Below are 21,466 nucleotides of genomic sequence, written 5' to 3'. Positions count from 1 at the left end.
TGTGTGTCGGTCTGCATAACTTCTGCTGCATTAATGATGCTACTTTTGATGCAGCAAATATCCTTACACATGCAGGCAGCAGCCTCAGTGTCCCGGTTATTTCTCTCGGCCGATCTCTCCCATTCCTGGCTTCGTGTGAGGGATACTTTTGCGGCATATTTTGAGTGTCGATCTGGAGCCGCACCGTGGGTGCGTGATGACCTTTGAAGGGTTCTCTGTTGTTTGTCGGCTTCCCTACACACGTCACATGTGGCCTGGGGTTTTTCTGTTTTTCGTGGTTGTTTTTGGGCTAGGGACTTGCAAAACAAGAGGAGTCTTGACGCGGGCTGCGACCTTACATCTGTCGGGGTTTGAACAGGACTTTAGAAAGTTTGCAACCTTCTTTCTGGAGATAGAATGTTGTGTGGGCTAAAGTTTGGAAAGTCCAATTGCTAGTGTACATAGTTTGCCTCGGGGCCCATGACAGCACCTAAACGTCCGCACCTCTTGCAAACCATATCAAACCCCGAGTGATTAAATAAAACCTCATATCACGTGTGTATGCATTGGACCCAAATCCCAGAGGTGTGCGAGGGTATAGGCAAAGGAAATGTGGCCCAAACATTGTGTTGAGGGGTATAAATGAAAAACAACACGAAATCTAACCATTCAACATGCAAGTTTTTAATACTGGGTTTTGCAAAAACCCAAACATTTTGCTTCAAACAAAAAACACCAACATGGTGTATAATATACATTCAACAAAAAAGAGGACGGCGAGTTGGCATCCCTGCACCAAAAAAAACTGTGGCGTCACAAATTCAGGCCTCCAACACACTCAAAGGTGTTGGTACTGGTGGCCCGGGGACGAATAGGCCTGCATTTCAGCAACACTATGCTGGACCTGGAGCTGTGTAGGTTGTTCCTCGGCAGCATAGTGGTGCTGATGTTGCCCGGGGTATGTTGGGCCAGGGAAGTGGGGAGCCATAGGGCGCATATAGGGATGCGGGCGTTGCATCTGGGGGCCTGGGTGGAATGGGCCCGGCACCTGGGGCGTGGTGGCCGGCATGGCTGAACTGCGCCACTGTTCAATGGCCGTGAAGCACACGTTCGGATTGTGGGGCGGTCTGGAAGCGTCGATCAACGTCACGATCGACGCTTGCAGACGGCCCATACGGTCCATGGGGACCAGCCGGAGGAGGGGAACGATGCTTCGCCCAAAGGCATCGTTCCCGTCCTCATCAGCGGCTCGCCTTAGATACTCCAGGACCCGGGTATCTACTTGCCCCGCTGCGGAGGCCTGTTGAGCACGGGCCCGGCGAGTGCGGGCACGCACGGGGCGCTCCTCTGCCGGAGAGGCGACGGCCCGTGCAGACTGGCCAGGGGCGGGCTCCAGGGGTGTCGGCTCTGGGCTAGGGGGCAGGACATGGGCAGCAGGAGGTTCCGGCAGAGTCTCGCCAACGTCTGTCTCCTCTGTGGTATCCTCCAAATTGTCGGTGGTTCTAGAATGAGAAAATTACGTTAGAACAGAATATATAACAATGCCTACAACAACATGATGGCAAACAGGACATGGGCGAACACACATTAGACACATGCAATGGCAGAAACTCTTTCGTGCGCATCTCCATGATGTTCTTCAAGAACATCAGCTGTTTGGTGTACATATAGGGTCGCTTGCGAGATGCGCCATCCCCGCTGCGTCCCCTTTCACCCATTTCACGCCAGAATTGGTCACGGCAGCTCCGCCACCGTGTTTTGATCTCTTGGACTGTTGGAGTAAAAAAACAGATATCACGCCATCAGAACTATGACCTCTCACTTAAATGAGGGGCCCTGCACTGCCAATGACGTGGTACACGGTGATGCGGCTGCTCCACAAAAGTTCTGCGTGAAAATGCGCAGAAGACACATACAGGGCCCCAGTTCTTCAAAAGGGATGACATGCATTGCCAGAAAATGCCTGGTACTCACCCAACCGACTGCGGTCAGGGTTCGGCCACTCTCCCACTCCTGGCCGAACAGCTCCCTTGCGACCACCTCCCAGGCGTCCTCCTTGACCGTCCGGTTGTGGTACACCTCCGAGCGAGTGTCCCAAATTTCTGAATGTCCCTGGACCAGGACGAGGAGGCGCTCCACGTCCATCCCACGCGGCATGGCAGCAGATGTTCACAGTGGAAGATACCTTCACAGTCTCCAGTCACTAGCCCTGCCCACTCGCAGTGGAAACGCAAGCACTTCCTGGTTTTTGTTTGCTTTGTCCAGCTTTATAGACTATTTTTCATGGACATAACAAGTGATGCGTGATTTTCGCGCATGCAACGCAGGAGCGTCCGTGTGTCATGCGTTGTTTTCACGCACCCATTGACTTCAATGGGTGCGTGATGTGCGAAAAACGCACGATTATAGAACATGTCGTGAGTTTTACGCAACGCATGCGCACTGCGCAAAAATCACGCATCGTCTACACTGCCCCATAGAGTAATATAGGTGCGTACGACACGCGTGAAAAGCACGCGCGTCGCACGCGCGTATATTACGCTCGTGTAAATGAGGCCTCAGAGTGTAGTGCTTGTTTTTAGCCGTTATCTGTCTTTCTCGGCCTCATGCACACGACCGTAAAAACTCCCGTTATTACGGGTCGTAATTACGACCCGTAATAACGGGCTCATAGACTTCTATTGGCCACGGGTACATTCCCGTTTTCTTACGGGAAGGTGCCCGTGCCGTTGAAAAAGATAGACCTATTTCAGGCCATAATAACGGCACGGACAGCCCATAGAAGTCTATGGAGCTCCCGTAATGAGGGGTGGCTACATGTGTGCACCCGTCATTACGGCAGCGTTGCTAGGCGACGTCAGTAAATAGTCACTGTCCAGGGTGCTGAAAGAGTTAACTGATCGGCAGTAACTCTCAGCACCCTGGACAGTGAATTCCGATCAGAATATAGAGCAACCTGTAAAAAAAAAAAAAAAGACGTTCATACTTACCGAGAACTTCCTGCTTCCTCCAGTCCGGTCTCCCGGCCGTTGCCTTGGTGACGCGTCCCTCTCAACATCCGGCCCGACATCCCTGGATGACGTTACAGCCCATGTGACCGCTGCAGCCGATCACAGGTCAATCACAGGCTGCAGCAGTCACATGGACTGCCGCGTCATTCAGGGAGGTCGGGCTGGATGTGAAGAGAGGGACGCGTCACCAAGGCAACGGCCGGGTAAGTATGAATTTCTTTAACTTTTATTACAGAAAGGGCTGTCCCTTCTCTCTATCCTGCACTGATAGAGAGAAGGGCTGCCGATTAGTGCAGTGCTATTTTGCAGCCAAAAAACGTGCCCGTAAATACGGGTGGAATACGGGTGACACCGGACCCATATTTATGTGCACGGGTCCGTAAATACTGGTGCAAAACGGGTCGAATACGTGTGACACCGGACCCGTATTTACGCCAGTATTTACGGGTGGGAAAAAATACGGTCGTGTGCATGAGGCCTAAACAATTTTTGGTAGGAGTGTCCTGCGGAAATTTTTTGGGAAACTGTACTAGGTTACAGGATCACGCCGGCCCACGCAAGGATCCCATCGTCGGATTTGTGGAGCAGCTTAGTTCATCGTGGGAACGGGGCCTAGGTGAGTACAATTGTTTTTGTTTTGGGGGCACTTTCTACATGGGGAGGTGGGGGCTTTTGGCACTGTCTACATGGGGGAGGTGCGGGCTGAATGGCACTGTCTACAAAGGGGAGGTGGATGGCACTGTCTACAGGGAAGAGGTGGGAGATTATGGCACTGTCTACAGGGAGGCTGTATGGCACAATTCACAGGGGGGCACTATCTGTGTGTCGCAGCCAGGAGTGGGGGGCATTATACTATGTGGAGGCCACTAAACAGACATTATACTGTGTAGGGGCACTACAGAGGGCAATATACTGTGTGTGGCACTTAGGGGGCATAATACCGTGTGGGCACAATTAGAGGATAAAATACTGTGTCCTTGAAGGAGTTATAATATATTATATTATTAAATATTTTAATACTGTATGGGGGCACTAATGGGGAATTATACTGTGTGTGGGGGCATTATACTTTTTTTTATGGGGCATTTTTTTTTATGATGGGGTAGATGATTTTATCATGGGGCGCCATCTACCCTAAGGCCGGCCCTTGTAGCGAGACATGTATATATGAGTAGTGGTACTGCCTATAAATGTATATATGCAGAGGGTGGCAATACAGTTTTAGTAGGCACCATACAATCCACATATACATGTCTCTCCATATATATACATATATATCAGTGTATTAGATATTGTCTACAGCCGTATCCCTCCCTCACCTCTCTCTCCCTCCCTCAATGTAAATAGAGGGGGGGGATACAGCTAGGGAACGATATGTAGTTATTATGGCCGGTTATTATCATTGTAGGAGTGCAGTATACAGATCCGACTGGATTTCAGTTTCTGCAGAGGTAGGGAGGAGACTGTCACTGGAGAGTGGGCTGGGGCGAGGAAGTAATAGGGGACAAAGGACGTTGGGAACCGTAGTTTTCACTGCATCTTAGAAAACTATGGGACATGCAATCCTCGTCAGAACACATTATTTGAGGCTGCATTCAGTTCCTGGAGCAATGATTTTTCTTATAACAGGTAAGGTTTTTTTGTTTTTTTTGGTAAGAGTACTGGACAGTCCTTTTAACCCTATTCTCCCCGCAGCAGACATGCCTGTCCCTCTACGGGCCAGTGTGCTGATGCATTATGCATGTGGAGGAGGTCACATGATGCAGGTTGAGTGTGAATGATTCAGGAGCTGTATGTACGTGTGCCCTAGGCTCCGCCCCCTCCTCAGCTGCCTCATCCACAGACTGGAGGAGAGATGGAGCCCAGCGCTGCCTGCTGATGCCCAGGTCCCGGTGAGTGTATGGGGAATTCACTATACTTGCCTGTGCTCATCCCTCAGTACTGCCTGTGGTATGAGCCCATTATTTATCCCTCTCCTGCCCATCCTCTGCCTTTCCTGGCAATGCCACCTGCCTCATCCTAATAACAGATGCTACTACTAGGGTACATGGTGCTGTAGACCTGGCATGTCTGTATGTGCAGGCTTGATGTAATAAATACTGGACTGGAAGGTGTTTACTTACAGTATATACTGTCTACTTACAGTTCAGCAAGTCCCAAGACCCTTCCCCACTACTAGGTCTTGGTTGTCATCTTGAGCATGTGAAAGGAAAGTGTAACCTACCTGGGGTCAGCTGGTCACCAGCAGAAACCTACACTGGGGCTATCAGTTTCTTAGTGTGAGCTGGAACAAATGCATCTGCAGCGGTGATACAGATATGATATGATATGAGGGGCTGAGAAGACTGGATCTAGGATTATATCGGGAAATAAAATGTATTTCTGTTACATGTAAAGATGTAAATCTTAGTGGTGTGTTCAGAAAGACCTAAAAAATAATGACATAGATTCTATAAATGGAGAGTTTTCTATTAATATTAAAACCTAAGCATCATTAAAATTACTTTCTATAGATATAGTCTGATTTTATGGAAGACATTTTACGGAAACCTAGACAGATAGATAGATAGATAGATAGATAGATAGATAGATAGATAGATAGATAGATAGATAGATAGATAGATAGATAGATAGATAGATAGATAGATATGAGATAGATAGACAGACAGACGGATAGATAGATAGATAGATAGATAGATAGATAGATAGATAGATAGATAGATAGATAGATAGATAGATAGATAGATAGATAGATGGACGGACGGACAGACAGACAGACAGACAGACAGACAGACAGATAGATAGATAGATAGATAGATAGATAGATAGATAGATAGATAGATAGATAGATGATAGATATGAGATAGATAGATAGATAGATAGATAGATAGATAGATAGATAGATAGATAGATAGATAGATAGATAGATAGATAGATAGATAGATAGATGGACAGACAGACAGACACAATTGTATATGGCACCATATGGAATTATATATTAATGATTGAAGTAGTTTGAAGCCTTTAAATGTGGCAATTAGCATGGTTTTCAGTTGTAAGGGACAGTTGTCTTGTAAGCAGATATGATCACCTACAAGTAACAGGTGCCATGGCAGACTTAACAGTCTATTTGGTTATGTACAATATAGCGTTTCATTACTCAGCTATGCAAATTGGTGGCTACGGGGTTAATTGCACAATTGGCCACTGGATCCAAACCAGTATAAAGTGCTGTTTTCCTGACTCCAGTCATTATTTACTGAAAAGATCTTTCCCCATGTAGCGTAAAAGTGGTTATTAAGCTTTATACTTAAATGACAAGGCAAAGTGCTTTCTGCCAGAGGGGGTTAATGTTATTTGACATGAGAACGATTTGTCGGATACTAAGATTACACTTATTTCTAGGAAGGCTTGCTATTTTATCAGCCTGCCGGTCCTGACAGTCTTTTGGTCTATGGGCGTTTTCTGGAGCTCTCCAAGGTCCTGAATTTCCAGCACTTCCTGGTTATTGAGCCAAACGTTTTGCTCAGTCTGTCTGTATCTGCGGCTGGACGGACGCCCATTTTAACAGACAAGAAAGCTTAAATGGCTTTTTTTTTTACCCTTTTTCTCTTTTTTCTCATTTATCTTTTAATAAAATACTTCCTGCCTTGTCATTTGACAGAAATGATCTCAGATTGACGTGATAAGTGTATCAGAGAACAGTTGCCATATCAGTTGTCTTGAATTTGACACTAGTGCATTGTTGTACATATGGCTGTTGCTTTCTTTTACATGTTTAGAATAATCTGTGTTTCTGTGATCAAACATTCATTAGTTGACTGAAGCATAAATTAATTTCTTGATATATTGTCACGGAAATTATTTTGTCAAGGACCACCGCCTTTATAAACGTCTTCATCAGTCTGAGACAATACCTAGGTAATCCAGACATGTATTATTTCTAATGGAAAGCTTTATGTAATACTCAAAAATCAGCAGTGTCTAGAAATAGGGAGCCGTGGTTTTCAATTACTCATGCAAAAAGCTCTTGCAGACTTTATTCCATGTTGCCGCTCAGTCTTTTCTAGCCTCCTTATAAATTGTATTTTTATATTATAATGTTTTAATACCGATATATTTTATTGTAATTTTATATTTTGGGTATTTCCTTTAGATGCTAAACTCTCATTGATTTCATGACGTCATATAATATAATTATAGAGTAGCTGGCTCATAACTTGTTACTTAAAGGGGCTGTCAAATGCAAGATTTTGATGGCGTACTGCTAGGATTGGCTGCTTCGACCCATTTGATCAAAGATTTCTATTACTGGAAATCTAACACAACTTTCTAAGCAAAGACACACAATTTTAATAATTCTTTCCTTAGAATGTTGTGTCTGCTTTCCATTAACAGAAACCTCTGCACAATACCAAAGGGGTATAATCAATCTCTATTTTTTAAAATCAGTGTTCTGAGATCATAGACTTCACCAATGTGATCTACATCTATGACGATAATTTTCGAAGGGGTTGTCCGATATTATAAAAACATCACTGCTTTCTTCCAGAAACAGCGCCATATTTGTCCATGGGTTGTGTCTGGTATTGCAGCTCAGTACTATTGAAGTGAATGGGGCTGTGCTTCAAGACCTCACACAACCTGTGGACAGGTGTAGCACTGTTTTTAGAAGAATGTAGCCATATTTTTCCAATCCTGGGCAATGCCTATAAAGAACAACTCTGCCAGTTATCATTTAAATGCAGAAGGGATCTTCTATTCTAAGGATAGACAAATATGCTGTGTTTTTTTTTAGAAACTCAGCAGCAGAAATCTGCAGGTAACACTCTGATTTCTGCCGCGGATTGGCCAGCGGATGTCAATGTAATTCAATGGAGCTAATCCGTGGCTTATCAGTGCTGAATCCACAGCAATAACGGACATCCTGCAGATTCTAAAATCCGCAGCATGTTAGTTATTCCGTGCGGATATTTTACTGATCTTGTGAACGAGGTATAAAATACCACATTCACATTCATTGCCAGCAAAATGTTATCCGATTCTGTCCGGATTTAGGCGTGGAATCCTCAGCATGTGAACATGGCCACGTACTTTATGAAATATTTATCTTTTCTTTTCTGAGCTCAGCTGCTATGTTTTTCTCACTGACTTTTCTATCTGGAAGTTTCCTCATTGCTAATGAATGGATGAGAGAGGCTGCAGCATGACTCACCACACAGGGACAGACAGAGGGACAGAACTGACAGCCTGTCTGTGATTTTAATGTCACCAAATTTTAAACATAGAATACAAACAAAATAAAAAGAGTAACAAACACAACCTCACATAATATCCTTTTTTTTCTTGCTCCTATTTAGTTCAATATCACAACTTAACGAAAACGTAAATATTATAAACAGCAGTATATACTTCTCTAACGCCCGTTCACATGTAAACAGTCCGCCTCTCATTGATTTCACACGTCATTACAGACGTCATGTAAATTACATCACTTATTCATGCAGACTCCACGTGGAATCTTGAATGGGGCTAATCTTCGTTTGAATCTGCGACACATCAAACCGGAAATCCTCGTAAACAACCTGTGAGTAAACGTGCGGATTTCTGAGGCAGGTCTCCTTGAAATATGCAATGGATTTTTCCGTCTACATTACTACCCATGTGAATATGCCCTTAGGAGCGAACAATGTTTTCTCCTACGTCTTCCCCTCAATTCTAGTGTACTTCCGCCAGGAATTTTAGGTGGACAGGCCTGTGTTTAGGCTGTAGACTTTTTATCTACATAGTGAGTGTGTGCATTTTTTTGGAAGGAATCTTCTAAGTTACCAGTAGTAGTAATAGATGCAGTAACAGCACCAGCACTAGTAGCAATAATACCATTAGTAGAAGCAATAATACCATCAGTAGTGTACACACAGTGGCAGTAGCAGTAGTACTAATAATACCAGCAGTAGTACACACAGTGACAGCAGCACTATTACCAATAATACCAGCAGTGTACACACAGTGACAGCAGCAGTAGTACCAATAATACCAGCAGTGTACACACAGTGACAGAAGCACTAGTAGCAATAATACCAGCAGTGTACACACAGTGACAGCAGCACTAGTAGCAATAATACCAGCAGTAGTATACAAAGTACCAGCACTAGTAGCAATAATACCATTAGTAGAAGCAATAATACCAGCAGTAGTGTACACACAGTGGCAGCAGAACTAGTACTAAAAATACCAGCACTAGTACACACAGTGGCAGCAGAACTAGTACTAATAATACCAGCACTAGTACACACAGTGGCAGCAGAACTAGTACTAATAATACCAGCAGTAGTACACACAGTGGCAGCAGAACTAGTAACAATAATACCAGCAGTAGTACACACAGTGACAGCAGCACTAGTAGCAATAATACCAGCAGTAGTATACACAGAGACAACAGCACTAGTACCAATAATACCAGCAGTAGTACACACAGTGGCAGCAGCAGTAGTACCAATAATACCAGCAGTAGTACACACAGTGACAGCAGCACTAGTACCAATAATACCAGCTATAGTACACACAGTGACAGCAGCAGTAGTACCAATAATACCAGCAGTAGTACACACAGTGACATCAGCAGTAGTACCAATAATACCAGCAGTGTACACACAGAGACAGCAGCACTAGTACCAATAATACCAGCAGTAGTACACACAGTGGCAGCAGCAGTAGTACCAATAATACCAGCAGTAGTACACACAGTGACAGCAGCACTAGTAGCAATAATACCAGCAGTAGTATACACAGAGACAACAGCACTAGTACCAATAATACCAGCAGTAGTACACACAGTGGCAGCAGCAGTAGTACCAATAATACCAGCAGTAGTACACACAGTGACAGCAGCACTAGTACCAATAATACCAGCTATAGTACACACAGTGACAGCAGCAGTAGTACCAATAATACCAGCAGTAGTACACACAGTGACATCAGCAGTAGTACCAATAATACCAGCAGTGTACACACAGAGACAGCAGCACTAGTACCAATAATACCAGCAGTAGTACACACAGTGGCAGCAGCAGTAGTACCAATAATACCAGCAGTAGTACACACAGTGACAGCAGCAGTAGTACCAATAAAACCAGCAGTAGTACACACAGTGACAGCAGCACTAGTAGCAATAATACTAGCAGTAGTATACACAGTGACAGCAGCAGTAGTACCAATAATACCAGCAGTAGTACACACAGAGACAACAGCACTAGTACCAATAATACCAGCAGTAGTACACACAGTGACCGCAGCAGTAGTAACAATAAATCCAGCAGTAGTACACACAGTGACAGCAGCAGTAGTACCAATAATACCAGCAGTAGTATACACAGTGACAGCAGCAGTAGTACCAATAATACCAGCAGTGTACACACAGTGACAGCAGCAGTAGTACCAATAAAACCAGCAGTGTACACACAGTGACAGCAGCAGTAGTACCAATAATACCAGCAGTAGTACACACAGTGACAGCAGCAGTAGTACCAATAATACCAGCAGTAGTACACACAGTGACAGCAGCACTACTACCAATAATACCAGCAGTAGTACACACAGTGACAGCAGCAGTAGTACCAATAAAACCAGCAGTAGTACACACAGTGACAGCAGCAGTAGTACCAATAATACCAGCAGTAGTATAAACAGTGACAGCAGCAGTAGTACCAATAATACCAGCAGTGTACACACAGTGACAGCAGCAGTAGTACCAATAATACCAGCAGTAGTATACACAGTGACAGCAGCAGTAGTACCAATAATACCAGTAGTAGTATACACAGTGACAGCAGCAGTAGTACCAATAATACCAGCAGTGTACACACAGTGACAGCAGCAGTAGTACCAATAATACCAGCAGTGTACACACAGTGACAGCTGCAGTAGTACCAATAATACCAGCAGTAGTACACACAGTGACAGCAGCAGTAGTACCAATAATACCAGTAGTAGTATACACAGTGACAGCAGCAATAGTACAAATAATACCAGCAGTAGTACACACAGTGACAGCAGCAGTAGTACCAATATACCAGCAGTGTACACACAGTGACAGCAGCAGTAGTACCAATAATACCAGTAGTGTGCACACAGTGACAGCAGCAGTAGTACCAATAATACCAGCAGTGTACACACAGTGGCAGCAGCAGTAGTACCAATAAAACCAGCAGTAGTACACACAGTGACAGCAGCAGTAGTACCAATAAAACCATCAGTAGTACACACGGTGGCAGCAGCAGTAGTACCAATAATACCAGCAGTGTACACACAGTGACAGCAGCAGTAGTACCAATAATACCAGCAGTAGTATACACAGTGACAGCAGCAGTAGTACCAATAATACCAGTAGTAGTATACACAGTGACAGCAGCAGTAGTACCAATAATACCAGCAGTGTACACACAGTGACAGCAGCAGTAGTACCAACAATACCAGCAGTGTACACACAGTGACAGCAGCAGTAGTACCAATAATACCAGCAGTAGTACACACAGTGACAGCAGCAGTAGTACCAATAATACCAGCAGTAGTATACACAGTGACAGCAGCAATAGTACAAATAATACCAGCAGTAGTACACACAGTGACAGCAGCAGTAGTACCAATATACCAGCAGTGTACACACAGTGACAGCAGCAGTAGTACCAATAATACCAGTAGTGTGCACACAGTGACAGCAGCAGTAGTACCAATAATACCAGCAGTGTACACACAGTGGCAGCAGCAGTAGTACCAATAATACCAGTAGTGTGCACACAGTGACAGCAGCAGTAGTACCAATAATACCAGCAGTGTACACACAGTGACAGCAGCAGTAGTACCAATAATACCAGCAGTAGTACACACAGTGACAGCAGCAGTAGTACCAATAATACCAGTAGTAGTATACACAGTGACAGCAGCAATAGTACAAATAATACCAGCAGTAGTACACACAGTGACAGCAGCAGTAGTACCAATATACCAGCAGTGTACACACAGTGACAGCAGCAGTAGTACCAATAATACAAGTAGTGTGCACACAGTGACAGCAGCAGTAGTACCAATAATACCAGCAGTGTACACACAGTGGCAGCAGCAGTAGTACCAATAAAACCAGCAGTAGTACACACAGTGACAGCAGCAGTAGTACCAATAAAACCATCAGTAGTACACACGGTGGCAGCAGCAGTAGTACCAATAATACCAGCAGTGTACACACAGTGACAGCAGCAGTAGTACCAATAATACCAGCAGTAGTATACACAGTGACAGCAGCAGTAGTACCAATAATACCAGTAGTAGTATACACAGTGACAGCAGCAGTAGTACCAATAATACCAGCAGTGTACACACAGTGACAGCAGCAGTAGTACCAATAATACCAGCAGTGTACACACAGTGACAGCAGCAGTAGTACCAATAATAGCAGCAGTAGTACACACAGTGACAGCAGCAGTAGTACCAATAATACCAGCAGTGGTATACACAGTGACAGCAGCAATAGTACAAATAATACCAGCAGTAGTACACACAGTGACAGCAGCAGTAGTACCAATATACCAGCAGTGTACACACTGTGACAGCAGCAGTAGTACCAATAATACCAGTAGTGTGCACACAGTGACAGCAGCAGTAGTACCAATAATACCAGCAGTGTACACACAGTGGCAGCAGCAGTAGTACCAATAAAACCAGCAGTAGTACACACAGTGACAGCAGCAGTAGTACCAATAAAACCATCAGTAGTACACACAGTGGCAGCAGCAGTAGTACCAATAATACCAGCAGTAGTACACACAGTGACAGCAGCAGTAGTACCAATAATACCAGCAGTGTACACACAGTGGCAGCAGCAGTAGTACCAATAAAACCAGCAGTAGTACACACAGTGACAGCAGCAGTAGTACCAATAAAACCATCAGTAGTACACACAGTGGCAGCAGCAGTAGTACCAATAATACCAGCAGTAGTACACACAGTGACAGCAGCAGTAGTACCAATAATACCAGAAGTAGTACACACACAGTGACAGCAGCAGTAGTACGAATAATACTTGCAGTAGTGCAGACAGTTACAGCAGCAGTAGTACCAATAAAGTCAGCAGTAGTACACACAGTGACAGCAGCAGTAGTACCAATAAAACCATCAGTAGTACACACAGTGACAGCAGCAGTAGTACCAATAAAACCATCAGTAGTACACACGGTGGCAGCAGCAGTAGTACCAATAATACCAGCAGTGTACACACAGTGACAGCAGCAGTAGTACCAATAATACCAGCAGTAGTATACACAGTGACAGCAGCAGTAGTACCAATAATACCAGTAGTAGTATACACAGTGACAGCAGCAGTAGTACCAATAATACCAGCAGTGTACACACAGTGACAGCAGCAGTAGTACCAATAATACCAGCAGTGTACACACAGTGACAGCAGCAGTAGTACCAATAATACCAGCAGTAGTACACACAGTGACAGCAGCAGTAGTACCAATAATACCAGCAGTAGTATACACAGTGACAGCAGCAATAGTACAAATAATACCAGCAGTAGTACACACAGTGACAGCAGCAGTAGTACCAATATACCAGCAGTGTACACACTGTGACAGCAGCAGTAGTACCAATAATACCAGTAGTGTGCACACAGTGACAGCAGCAGTAGTACCAATAATACCAGCAGTGTACACACAGTGGCAGCAGCAGTAGTACCAATAAAACCAGCAGTAGTACACACAGTGACAGCAGCAGTAGTACCAATAAAACCATCAGTAGTACACACAGTGGCAGCAGCAGTAGTACCAATAATACCAGCAGTAGTACACACAGTGACAGCAGCAGTAGTACCAATAATACTTGCAGTAATGCAGACAGTGACAGCAGTGGTAGTACCAATAAAGCCAGCAGTAGTACACACAGTGACAGCAGCAGTAGTACCAATGATACCAGTAGTGTACACACAGTGGCAGCAACAGTAGTACCAATAATACCAGCAGTAGTACACACAGAGACAGCAGCACTAGTACCAATAATACCAGCAGTAGTATACACAGTGACAGCAGCAGTAGTACCAATAAAACCAGCAGTAGTACACACAGTGACAGCAGCAGTAGTACCAATAATACCAGAAGTAGTACACACACAGTGACAGCAGCAGTAGTACGAATAATACTTTCAGTAGTGCAGACAGTGACAGCAGCAGTAGTACCAATAAAGCCAGCAGTAGTACACACAGTGACAGCAGCAGTAGTACCAATAATACTAGCAGTAGTGTGGACCGTGACAGCAGCAGTAGTACCAATAAAGCCAGCAGTAGTACACACACAGTGACAGCAGCAGTAGTACGAATAATACTTGCAGTAGTGCAGACAGTGACAGCAGCAGTAGTACCAATAAAGCCAGCAGTAGTACACACAGTGACAGCAGCAGTGGTACCAATAATTCTAGCAGTAGTGCGGACAGTGACAGCAGCAGTAGTACCAATAAAGCCAGCAGTAGTACACACAGTGACAGCAGCAGTAGTACCAATAATACCAGCAGTGTACACACAGTGACAGCAGCAGTAGTATCAATAATACCAGCAGTAGTACACACAGTGACAGCAGCAGTAGTACCAATAATACTAGCAGTAGTGCAGACAGTGACAGCAGCAGTAGTACCAATAAAGCCAGCAGTAGTACACACAGTGACAGCAGCAGTAGTACCAATAATACTAGCAGTAGTACACACAGTGACAGCAGCAGTAGTACGAATAATACTTGCAGTAATGCAGACAGTGACAGCAGTGGTAGTACCAATAAAGCCAGCAGTAGTACACACAGTGACAGCAGCAGTAGCACCAATAATACCAGCAGTAGTACACACAGTGGCAGCAGCAGTAGTACCAATAATACCAGCAGTAGTACACACAGTGACAGCAGCAGTAGCACCAATTATACTAGCAGTAGTGCAGACAGTGACAGCAACAGTAGTACCAATAAAACCAGCAGTAGTACACACATAGTGACAGCAGCAGTAGTACTAACAATACCAGCAGTAGTACACACAGTGACAGCAGCAGTAGTACCAATAATACCAGCAGTAGCACACGCACACACACACACACACACACACACACACACACACACACAGTGACAGCAGCAGTAGTAACAATAAAACCAGCAGTAGTACACACAGTGGCGGCAGCAGTAGTAACAATAGTACTAGCAGTAGTACACACAGTGACAGCAGCACTAGTACGAATAATACCAGTAGTAGTACACACAGTGGCAGCAGCACTAGTACCAATAATACCAGTAGTAGTACATACAATGGCAGCAGCAGTAGTATCAATAAAACCAGCATAAGTACACAATCACAGCAGTAGTAGTACCAATAATACCAGCAGTAATACACATACAATGGCAGCCGCATCATTACCAATAATACAGGTAGTGTACACACAGTGGCAGCAGCAGTAGTACCAATAATACGAGCAGTAGTACACACAGCGACAGCAGCAGTAGTACCAATAATACCAGCAGTGTACACACATAGTGACAGCAGCACTAGTACCCATAATACCAGCAGTAGTACACACAGTGGCAGCAGCAGTGTACACACAGTGGCAGCAGCAGTAGTAGTACAAATAAAACCAGCAGTAGTATACACAGTGGACACAGCAATGGTACAAATAATACCAGCAGTAGTACACACACAGTGACAGCAGCAGTAGTACCAATAAAACCAGCAGTAGTACACACAGTGACAGCAGCATAGTATCAATAATATCAGCAGTAGTACACACACACACACACACACACACACACACACACACACACACACACACACACACACACAGTGACAGCAGCAGTAGTAACAATAAAACCAACAGTAGTACACACAGTGGAAGCAGCACTAGTACCAATAAAACCAGCAGTAGTATACACAGTGACAGCAGCAGTAGTACCAATAATACCAGCAGTAGTGCACACAGTGACAGCAGCAGTAGTAACAATAAAACCAGCAGTAGTACACACAGTGGAAGCAGCACTAGTACCAATAAAACCAGCAGTAGTATACACAGTGACAGCAGCAGTAGTACCAATACCAGCCGTAGTATACACAGTGACAGCAGCAGTAGTACCAATAATACCAGCAGTGTACACACAGTGACAGCAGCAGTAGTACCAATAATACCAGCAGTAATATACACAGTGACAGCAGCAGTAGTACCAATAATACCAGCAGTAGTATACACAGTGACAGCAGCAGTAGTACCAATAATACCAGCAGTGTACACACAGTGACAACAGCAGTAGTACCAATAATACCAGCAGTGTACACACAGTGACAGCAGCAGTAGTACCAATAATACCAGCAGTAGTACACACAGTGACAGCAGCAGTAGTACCAATAATACCAGCAGTAGTATACACAGTGACAGCAGCAGTAGTACCAATAATACCAGCAGTAGTACACACAGTGACAGCAGCACTAGTACCAATAATACCAGCAGTAGTATACACAGTGACAGCAGCAGTAGTACCAATAATACCAGCAGTGTACACACAGTGACAGCAGCAGTAGTACCAATAATACCAGCAGTAGTATACACAGTGACAGCAGCAATAGTACCAATAATACCAGCAGTAGTACACACAGTGACAGCAGCAGTAGTACCAATAATACCAGCAGTGTACACACAGTGACAGCAGCAGTAGTACCAATAATACCAGCAGTGTACACACAGTGGCAGCAGCAGTAGTACCAATAAAACCAGCAGTAGTACACACAGTGACAGCAGCAGTAGTACCAATAAAACCATCAGTAGTACACACAGTGGCAGCAGCAGTAGTACCAATAATACCAGCAGAAGTACACACAGTGACAGCAGCAGTAGTACCAATAATACCAGAAGTAGTACACACACAGTGACAGCAGCAGTAGTACGAATAATACTTGCAGTAGTTCAGACAGTTACAGCAGCAGTAGTACCAATAAAGTCAGCAGTAGTACACACAGTGACAGCAGCAGTAGTACGAATAATACTTGCAGTAGTACACACAGTGACAGCAGCAGTAGTACCAATAATACTGCAGTAGTGCGGACAGTGACAGCAGCAGTAGTACCAATAAAGCCAGTAGTAGTACCAATAGTACTAGCAGTAGTGCAGACAGTGACAGCAGTAGTAGTACCAATAAAGCCAGCAGTAGTACACACAGTGACAGCAGCAGTAGTACCAATAATACTAGCAGTAGTACACACAGTGACAGCAGCAGTAGTACCAATAATACCAGAAGTAGTACACACACAGTGACAGCAGCAGTAGTACGAATAATACTTGCAGTAGTGCAGACAGTGACAGCAGCAGTAGTACCAAGAAAGCCAGCAGTAGTACACACAGTGACAGCAGCAGTAGTACCAATAATACTAGCAGTAGTGCGGACAGTGACAGCAGCAGTAGTACCAATAAAGCCAGCAGTAGTACACACAGTGACAGCAGCAGTAGTACCAATAATACCAGCAGTGTACACACAGTGACAGCAGCAGTAGTATCAATAATACCAGCAGTAGTACACACAGTGACAGCAGCAGTAGTACCAATAATACTAGCAGTAGTGCAGACAGTGACAGCAGCAGTAGTACCAATAAAGCCAGCAGTAGTACACACAGTGGCAGCAGCAGTAGTACCAATAATACTAGCAGTAGTACACACAGTGGCAGCAGCAGTAGTACCAATAAAACCAGCAGTAGTATACACAGTGACAGCAGCAGTAGTATCAATAATACCAGCAGTAGTACAAACACAGTGACAACAGCAGTAGTAACAATAAAACCAGCAGTAGTACACACAGTGACAGCAGCAGTAGTACCAATAATACTAGCAGGAGTCCACACATAGTGACAGCAGCACTAGTACCAATAATACTAGCAGTAGTACACACATAGTGACAGCAGCAGTAGTACCAATAATACCAGCAGTAGTACACACAGTGGCAGCAGCCAGGGCCACCATCAGGGCAGTACTAGTGGTACTCCCCACATGGCTGGAAAAAAAGGGGCCCGCCGGGCTGTCGTCGTCATTCCCGGACTGTCGGCCCCCCTCGCGGGCCCACACTTGCATCGCTCGCGGCCACCCCTCTCGCAACGCTCGCGGCTTCCCCTGCAGACCTGTTGTAACTTCACCAACTGGACGAATAAGAAACCAACTTCAGCATCGTAGAGGAATAACAGAAGGGGAAGATGCAGCACGAGAAGCAGAAGGTCCGTGTGGAGATCCCACCCCCCCAGACAGCACTTTCTCTACACAGCCAACTGGACCTGCAGGCTGGTGAGTGTCCCCCCCTCTCCATCCTGCTTCCCTTCCCTCCTAACCCCACTTGTAGACTATATAAAAATTATGTTAAAATGTTTTTGTTATTTTTCGTTTTCCTACCGTTTTTTTGCCGCGATTTTCGCAGTCGCAGTAAAAATTGCTGCATTTTGCTGCGATTTTATAAAAATTGCAGCAAAACCGCGTGATTTGTGCCACGATTACGAAAATTGCATATAAAAAGGATACAAAACATGAAAAAATAGTGATTTTCGGGTCGGGCGGCAGCGGAGTGCCACCTGCGAGCCGCTCGATAATCGCGGGCCGTGCACATGGCCACGTCCATTATATTCTATGAGCGTAGACCGCAGAACATGGCCGTAATAAGACATGCCCGTTCTTTCTGCTGTCCAGGCTCCTGGGCCATGCACGGATAGTGGAAACCACGGTTGTGTGCATGTCCCCATAGATATGAATGGGGGCGCAATTCTGCCGTGGATTTTCGGGGGAATTGCAGCCGCAAAAGCACGTTCGTGTGTGTGGGGCCTAAGGCTATATTCTCACAGCGCAGTCAAATCACGTTTTTGCCGTGGGATTTGACCGCACTGTGTAACTAGACTAAGGCCTTATTCAGAAAGCCGTGATATACGGAGCATGTATCGGCCGTATTTCCTGGGCTGACCACAATTCATGGAGCCGGAATCCTAGCATCACAGTTATCAATGCTGCTAGGAGTCCCTGCTTCTTCGTGGGAACACTGTCCCATACTGTAATGATGCTTTTAGTACGGGACCGGGGACAGTGTTCCCACGGGAAGGGAGGGACTCCTATGATTATAGATTACTGTGATGCTAGAAACCCGGCTCCCTGTACTGTGGTCAGTCTGGGAAATATGGCCGATACACAGTCCGTATATCACAGACCGAACATGGACGTCTGAATAAGGCCACTTACTTGTGTCCTATTTTGGGTGCGGATTGCGCACTGAAAATTCACTACAAATGACAATATATGGCTATATTCAGACGAACGTGTGCGAAATCAGCCGTGAATAACGGCCGTTTTTCACAGCCCATTAGCACCCGTGCAGGACGTGTTTTCACAGATCCCTCATAGACTTGAGTCTATTGAGGGATCCGTGAAAATGCACAAAAATAGGACATGTCCTATTTTTTTACAGGCCCTTCACACGGTCCGTTAAAGCAACGACCATGTGAATAACCACATAGACATACATGCAGCCGTGTGAAGGCTATTAAAAAAAACGCTTACACACGTTAGTCTGAATAAGCCCTAACTCATGTGAATGGGGTTTGTCAAAACCTCATGCACACACAGCAGTAAAAAGAATTCATGGAATTTAGGTTGTGCTGCTGATTTATAACCCCTTAACGCAATATCACGTAACTGTACGTGATAAGGGTTAGGTATGTATGGGAAGTATAGAGCGAGCTCAGGGGCTGAGCGAGCTCCATACACAGCGGGTGACGACTGTGCTACGCAGCCGACACCTCACTGCAACGGGCGGAATCAAAGATCACTTTGGTTCCGCCCATTTAACACCTTAAATTCCGTGGTTAATCCCGACCGCAGCATTTAAAATTTTAGAATCAGGGGGGCGCCCCCTAAAACAACCCATCGCGCCCCCCAGCATGATCGGTTGTTTTTAATAACGGTTGTTATAGCAGCCTGGGGGCCTAATTAAATCCCCAGATCTGCCATCTTTGTACTCCTTTGCAGCTTCCCCTGCCACGATATGCTGCAACACATTAGTATTGCAGTATATCATGCAAGCAATCCAACGATCGCTGATTCAAGTCCCCTAGGGGGACTAATAAAAATAAGTAAAACAGTTACATAAAGTTTTTTTTTATGTTCCAAAAAAAGTTAAGTATTAAAAGATAAAAAAAAAACCCTTTTCACATTTTTCCCTAAATCAATGTTAAAAAAAATTTAAGTTAATATAACTGGTATCGCCGCGTCCTTAAAAGTCCGAACTATCACAATATAGCGTTGTTTAATGCCGTAAAAAAAGATATATATAAAACACGCAAATTGCTGGTTGTTGGTCACCTTAGAAGTAAAAAAAAATGAAATAAAAAGTGATCAAAAAGTCGCATATACCCCAAAATGGTATTGGTGAAAACTACAGCTCGCCCTGCAAAATTTAAGCTATCACATTGCTAAATTGATGGAAAAATGAAAAAGTTAAGGCTCTCAGAACATGGCGACACAAAACATTTTTTTAATTTAGCAAATAGTATTTTTTTAAAAGGGGTTAAACATAAAACAAAACATATAAATTTGGTATCGCCGTAATCGTATCAACCTGTAGAATAAGGTGAATATGTAGTTTTTTCCGCCTGATGGATGCCGTAAAAACAAAACCCCCAAAAAAATGGTGTAATCGCTGCTTTTTGCCCATTTCACCCCACAAATATTTTTTTTCTAGTTTCCCAGTACATTATGTGATACAATAAATAGTGCCATGAAAAACTACAACTTGTCCCGCAAAAAACAAGCCCTCATATGGCTATATAGATGGAAAAATAAAAAAATTATAGCTTTTGGAACGTGGGGAGGAAAAAACAAAAGTGAAAATCCGTAAAATGGCGAAAGGGGTTAAATTAGCTGCCTGCCTATTATGTTGCAGAATTGTAAGGTATTTCATCCTTTACAATGTAAAGGGTTAATTTGCTGTAAATCCCTAGAAAATTCTGTAACGCACACATTGAGGAATTTGGTGCACAAAACCGGCATCAAAACCGCAGGTAATTCCGCAGTTAAAATCTGCACCTAATAGTGCATTTTTTTAAAATACGTTTTTAACTGAGGTTTTTACATTTTAATGCGGAAATAGGTGCAGGTTTTATGCTGCATATTTTCTTTTTTATTCTTTTTAAACTAGTCAGAGACAATTCGCAAGCGGAAATGCAAGATAAATTGACATGTAGCATATTTTCAAATATGCACCGCAGGCCAATTTTTGTGCAGAAGATGCAACATGTAGATGAGATTTCTTGATCTCATTTACTTTGCTAGTACTGTATTACTGTATTCCCGCTCGCGGGAAAAAACGCCTTCGTCTCCCGTTGAAATCAATATGAGGTGATTTCGGCTGTTTTTTTGCCACAGTTTCCAACGCGGTTTCCGCTGCAAA

At 44.3% G+C, this 21,466-nt stretch overlaps 1 protein-coding gene across 3 annotated transcripts in view; it reads left to right on the top strand.

Moving 5' to 3' along the window:
* The first annotated feature begins 4,445 nt into the window (after window positions 1–4,445).
* The window catches only part of SLC7A14 (solute carrier family 7 member 14), a 151,820-nt gene continuing 134,799 nt past the window's right edge, over window positions 4,446–21,466 (top strand). Inside the window, exons 1-2 of one of the 3 annotated variants that reach the window (XM_075861595.1) lie at window positions 4,855–4,882; window positions 8,498–8,577. The gene's annotated coding sequence lies outside the window, so the exon portion shown is untranslated. Of the gene's footprint in view, window positions 4,620–4,782; window positions 4,883–8,497; window positions 8,578–21,466 lie in introns of those variants that run through there. The other 2 variants (XM_075861594.1, XM_075861593.1) reach the window with 2 other exon arrangements.

This window comes from Rhinoderma darwinii, chromosome 4 (genome assembly GCF_050947455.1).
Source record: "Rhinoderma darwinii isolate aRhiDar2 chromosome 4, aRhiDar2.hap1, whole genome shotgun sequence".
NCBI classification, from domain to species: Eukaryota; Metazoa; Chordata; class Amphibia; order Anura; family Rhinodermatidae; genus Rhinoderma; species Rhinoderma darwinii.
This window is presented reverse-complemented; position numbering and strand designations above follow the sequence as displayed.